This window comes from Ruditapes philippinarum, unplaced genomic scaffold (assembly GCF_026571515.1).
Source record: "Ruditapes philippinarum isolate M1 unplaced genomic scaffold, ASM2657151v2 ctg198_1_1_1_1, whole genome shotgun sequence".
Lineage (NCBI taxonomy): Eukaryota > Metazoa > Mollusca > Bivalvia > Venerida > Veneridae > Ruditapes > Ruditapes philippinarum.
Window position 1 is genome coordinate 62315 of NW_026866186.1, and position 6715 is coordinate 69029.

Here is a 6715-nt window from a genome sequence, read left to right on the forward strand (position 1 = left end):
CAAGCTTACAAATAGATCATTGTAGTATTTATCAAACCAGCCTGTCCTAAGTTAAAATATAGATCATTGAAACATTCATACAGTCAGTATACCCTGAGTTAACAAATAAATCATTGCAGCATTTATCTAACAATCAAATCAGTTTGTCCTGAAAATGTGCAGCATTTTTTAGGCAGTCTGTCCTATATAACAAAATATATATAACAAAGATAACAAAAAATATGGCATTAATTGTCAACCATTATGTCCTAGGCTAAAAATACACCATTGCAAAATTTATCAAGCCAGCCTGTCCTAAGCTAACAAGGATCATTTCAGCATTCATTAAACCATTATGTTCTCGGTTAACAAACAGATCACTGCGGCATTTATGAAACCATACTGTCCTATGACAACAAAACGATCATTACAGTATTCATAAAACCAGTTTGTCCTAGGCTAACAAATACTGTGCTGTAATCAATGTCCCGACGGACCAGACAATATAACAACTTTAAAGTGAAGTATTGGGAAACTGTCCTAGGCTAACAAATAGGTCATTGCAGTATTTTTAAAACCAGCCTGTCCTAGGCTAACACATAAATCATTGCAGTTTCTTCAAAGCCTGACCTAAGGTAACATATAAATTGTCCGTCCGTCCGTTCTAATTTTGTGTCGCAAGTAGCTCAAAAAGTTTTTGACCTAGAGTCATGGAACTTTACAGGTAAGTTGCTATGTATGTGCAGTCGTGCGCCTTGGTATTTTCGTGTTTTTTTAGTATTTGTAGAGTTATTGCCCTTGACTTAATAAAAAATTGCAATTTTCAACTTGTGTCGCATGTAGCTCAAAAGTATTTGACCTAGAGTCATGGAACTTTACAGGTATGTTGCTCTGCATGTGTAGTTGTGCATCTGGATATTTTCGTGTGGATCTTTTTAGTATTTGTAGAGTTATTGCCCTTGACTTTGTAAATATTTGCAATTTTCAACTTGTGTCGAACATAGCTCAAAAGTGTTTGACCTAGGGAAATGAAACTTTATAGGAATGTTGATAAGCGTGTGTAGTTGTGCACCTGGATATTTGTTAGAGTTGATTTATTTAGTTTTTGTAGAGTAATTGCCCTTAACTTAGTAAAAAGATTCAATTTTCAACTTGTATCGCATGTAGCTAAAAAAGTATTTGACCTAGAGTCATGAAACGTTACAGGAATGTTGATCAGCATGTGTAGTTGTGCAACTGGGTATGTTCGTGTGGTTTTATATAGTATTTGTATAGTTATTGCCCTTTATTTCCTCTAAGGGTTTCGCTTTTTGGTTTATCTAGAGTAATTTCCCTTGATTAAGTAAAAACCAAGAAAATTTTGGACTTGTGAGAGGCTACAAATGACCCCAGGTCGATCATAAGTTAACTTGTAACCAAAGCTGAAAAGCCATTGACTCTATCTCAATACCTTGAGAAGTTGCAGCACTTTGAAATAAATTTTGATGGAAAAAATCGAGGCAAAATAGTGATTTTTGGCAATTTTGAGATGTCCCTCGTTGCCATGGTAACAGGAAATATAAGACTAAGTATGTCGTTACAAAGGCAATGGTCCAGTCAACATTTGTGCCAAGTCTGATTAGTATTGAAGCATTTTTCATATTTTCATAGCAGTTTGAACTTGTAACAGGTTTTTTAGTGAAAACGGCCATTTTTCACAATTATGCTCATGAGGGAAATGGTTAACTTATAAATAAAAGATTGTTAGTTTACAACTTGTGGCGCATATAGCCCAAAAATATTTGACCTATAGTCAAAAGATTGACAAAACAGCCGAGTGCGGGGGTACCCATGTCCTATGAACACATTTCTTGTTTGAATTTAAATCATTCAAAAATAAATATTTTATCTTAATAAGTACTGTTTTCTTACCGTTTATATAACGTTATTAACCAGGTTTTCAACGAAAACTGGGTTATTGTAATGCCGAAGTCGGTGGGCGGACAGGCAGACGTCAACTTTTGGTTTTCACTCAATAACTTTAGTTTGCTTTGGCCTATTGACACCAAACTTGAATGGATAGCTTATATCAAGAGGAAGCTTGGGGTTGCTACCCAGGTGTCTGTGATCAAGGTCAAGGTCACTGTTACTAAAAAAAGAAATCAGTTTCCGCTCAATAACTCGAGTTTTCTTTGACCTATTGACACCAAACTTGGTGTATGGATAGCTTATATCAAGAGGCAGCTTGGGATTGCTACCCAGGTGTCTGTGATCAAGGTCAAGGTCACTGTTACTAAAAATAGAAATTCAGTTTCCGCCCAATAACTTGAGTTTGCTTTGGCCTATTGACACCAAACTTGGTGTATGGATAGCTTATATCAAGAGGCAGCTTGGGATTGCTACCTAGGTGTCTGTGATCAAGGTCAAGGTCACTGTTACTAAAAATAGAAATTCAGTTTCCGCTCAGTTTCCGCTAAATAACTTGAGTTTGCTTTGGCCTTTTGACACCAAACTTGATGAATGGGTAGCTTATATAAAGAGGCAGCTTGGGATTGCTACCCAGGTGTCTGTGATCAAGGTTAATGTATTTAATTTTCATGTTATAACTTGAGTTTGCTTTGACCTTTTGACAATAAACTTGCTGAGTGGCAGCTTTGGATTGCTACTTAGATATCTGGGAGCAAGTTCAAGGTCATTTGCTTACAATAGAATTTTCAGCTTCTACTTATTAACTTCAGTGTACTTTGACCTATTGATTGCTGTCCCATCAAAATTTGGTCGTTGAAAACCTGGTTTTGGTCGCATTGCGGCGCTTCTTGTATTTAAACCATTAGAACCTTAACACAATAAATCACGAAATTACATTTATTTCGAATATCTTACCCTAATATTAATCTCGATACCCAACAATCCATGTACGTTGTTATTATTGTTACTTGTTTGATAAAACAACTCTGTTGTAGAGAATTGTGTTGTATTTTAAAATATAAATAAATATACCAAACAAAGTCAAATAAAATATTTTTTCTGATAAACGCTATACGCTTTACCATTTTCAAGGATTTATTAGTTTCCTTTCACGTGCTATAATTCTATAACTGCTACATTTATAATACGTATGTATGAGGAGAAAACTTGTATAACCAGGAAACCCAAGCTCGTGTTAAGTTGTCTCCCTTTCATAATTGGTTAACGCTTCGGACTAGTAAACTAATGATCGTTAGTCACTTACAAGGGCAAGTCGTTGTTTCCTTGAGCAGGAAACTTTTCACTCATTGCTCAGAACTGGTTGGTTCCAGGAGCAGATTCGAAAGTGCGTTTATAAGCTTATAGATTCCTGCACAATCGAACAAAAATAAATTCTTTATAAACCAAGAATCATTTACGGAAAATGATGGCCTGTAAGTAGACGTTTAAAGTGTTAATATATGTCTCACCGAGCAGTGACTTTCTGTATTTGCGACACGAGCATCTAAGAAGGCGATTACTGTATGTCAAAGTTAACTAACACATACAATCATTTTCATAGTTTGTGATATTTTTTTTTCTGTTTAACAATGTATAACGTTTTCCATAAAATACGAGTCTATAACGATTCAAACGGTAGGTATCTAAATATATAAAAGGTACGGAATTCGTCCTCCGAGATGTTATTCATAATAAAGCTGTGAGTTTCAGAGACTAAAAAAATGTCAAAATACAAAGTATGTACACTATTTAGTGTTTAGAAACATAATTACTGTATTAATGTTGTGTTACAAACACCTTTACTTCCGATCCCTGTGTCTATATATTTCATAACGTACCAACGAACGTCGGCGTTTCTACTTAAGTGCCCGCTTGTGCCTGAAATAAGTACTAGTAATAGAAAGAGCACCGAAACACGAGGCTATCTGATTTGTACGAGGGGGCGTAGCCCCCGAGTATAAATCAGATTGCCGAGTGTTTTGGTGTTCTTTCTCTTTTGTTTCATAGTCAAACATAAAAACACGTTCCCTGCTGTCACAAAATGAAACCCCGGGAAAAAGTAACCAATGAATGAGTGTTTTTAGTTTTATTTATACTGGGCGCCGGTTTCCCATATGTCCCAGACTAGTCGGCCTCTATTACGATTGCTGGTAACGTAGAGCCTGCAACGGAGGACTTATTCGCCTGCAACGTCGTCGATGTCGTAGAGCCGCGACGGAGGTCTTTTCAAGCTGTCGATCGTCGTAGACCTTCTCTAGAACCAGATTCTTCGCTCGTTGAACAAATGACAATAGGAGGAAAGGCACCTCTTCCGGGAGCAGCAGCTCTCTTTAGGGCCACACCCTTCGTCGTTGGTTAGGTCACACCAGCTAAGTGACCTAACTAGGTCACCCATCTGGTGTGACCTATGCCTTCCGAGCGACGTGCACGCCACGAAGGGAAGTCGGAAGTATCTGAATATGATATTTCTGTCGCTTTCCCTTTCTCTTCCGTCACAATATGTAAACCCCAGCAAAAATGAACCAATCAATGGGCACGCTCTGGAGTGCGGGTAACTAATACCTGCACTCCAGTTAACGCACTGTACATGTATATGTATACGATTTAACTCTGACACTTTTTTTCAACAGAAAAGTCCCCAAACTATGATACAATGCACGTTTATTATGCATAAGTCGCCATACGACCTATACTGTATAAGTGCGGCGTTACATCCCCTCATTCTCACACCCCCTAAAAAGTATCAACGAAGTATATGTGTTTTATAGACAGTGATATTTTATAATGTTGTATGCTTATTTTATTAAGAAACAAACAAACAAACAAACAAACAAACTAACAATTACATGGAGACAAATATAGGTGATTACTATTCAATTATAAATTTATCTTGAAACTGTACATTTGTGATTTTAAATTGATTTACCAGTCTTGTACCTTAAAATGTGGCCAAGGTGGTCTTAACTGGGTAAATCAGCATTATATAGGGTCTTACATCATTTGTACATATAGTTTTAACTGAATAATCGTTTTAATACAATAAAAATTCTTGTTGAGTTGTAGTTTATTATTTCTATTCTGATTCCAATACTCTAAATTGATCGTTTTAACATTTTACATCAAATGCTCGGGGAGGGGAAATGTACATCATCGATATAGATTTGCATTTGAATTTATACATTTTAAATGTGCGTTCATTCGTCATGAACTTATGTCATCTGCCATTTATCACTTCAATTAGCTATAGTGATTCGACACGAACTGTCTATCTGTTCCAATGGTATCAAACAAGCGTTAAATTTTATATATCTGTTTACCGACAAGGCCATTTCCGGACGACCGCATACAGTTTCAATATGTCATTCAGCTTGCGGGAGTGTTGTAAATATACCACCAGTGACAATGTTTTCAAAATTAACAGTTTAAACATATTAAATTGATTGTTCAAACAATAAAGTACTTTCAAACTATCGATATAAAAATAACATTGCCATTAAAAACTTAAATAAAAACTTGAAGTTGTATTCTATTTTTATTTTTATCTCGAAGTCTCTCTAGATTTCTTTTTTGTTCAAGTTTCAAGTTAACCCACGCTATTGCTGTCAGAAGGCAGTTTTCAATTTTTGCTTTATTTTGTTCTTTACAGTTATGGTTTGATATAAAAACCACATAATTGAGCCGTGTCATGACAAAACCAACATAATGGGTTTGCGACCAGCATGGATCCAGACCAGCCTGCGCATCCGCGCAGTCTGATCAGGATCCATGCTGTTCGCTTACCAACCGTATTACAAGTAGAGAAACTGATAGCGAACAGCATGGATCCTGATCAGACTGCGCGGATGCGCAGGCTGGTCTGGATCCATGCTGGTCGCAAACCCATTATGTTGGTTTTGTCATGACACGGCTCATATATTTAACAAGAATGGATGTAGAATGATATTGTCATAACAAACACCTGTGTAACAAGCTAAAAAAACAGTGGTTTCTTTTCGATAGAGACATCTATCATAAATGCCGCTTTTGCGAATCCGTAAATATGGTAATGCACGGTCGTGCATATATTTTGACGTGACGTCATTTGCGTTAGATAAACATAGCGTCTCGACGCGCTAAATGTACGTATTAGCGTTATGATTTAGAGGATATATGTTATAAAGGTATATTTCACGAGTGGCGCAGCCACGAGTGAAATATGAACTTTTGGTGTTCACGAGGCGAAATATATTTCAATCTTACACTTAACTAAACAAATTTTCTTTTTATTACATGCAAAGAAACGTTTAAAAAGACTTTTTAAACCTAGTACTAAATGAAAAGCGCGCCAAATACTAATACAACGTGTCATTTATGACGTCACGTCATTAAGCTGGTTTCCTGTACTGTGCACGCTGTTATTTCACTAAAACAACGTAACGGGTTTAAATTCAAAACAGTGAAATTATCAAATTGGTAATTTCACTGTTTAAAACAGTGAAATTACCAGTTTTTATTTCACTGATATATTTCTATAAACCACCGAAAAGCATGTAATAAAAAGGCGCATCAATGAAATTTCGTTCTTTTTCACTTCAAACGATCTTTATTTTTTGTATGTGATAAAATGAATATTACATTCGTGTAAGCTCATTACTGAATTGATTGAACTCGTTGAATAAATTTATAAAATATTATTCAAGTCGTTTTTAAACTTACACTTATATAATATCCTCTATTTAATTATTATAACGATTTATTTGATTGTTTGTATGGATACATAGACTGTCTATTTGTCATAACTCGCATGATA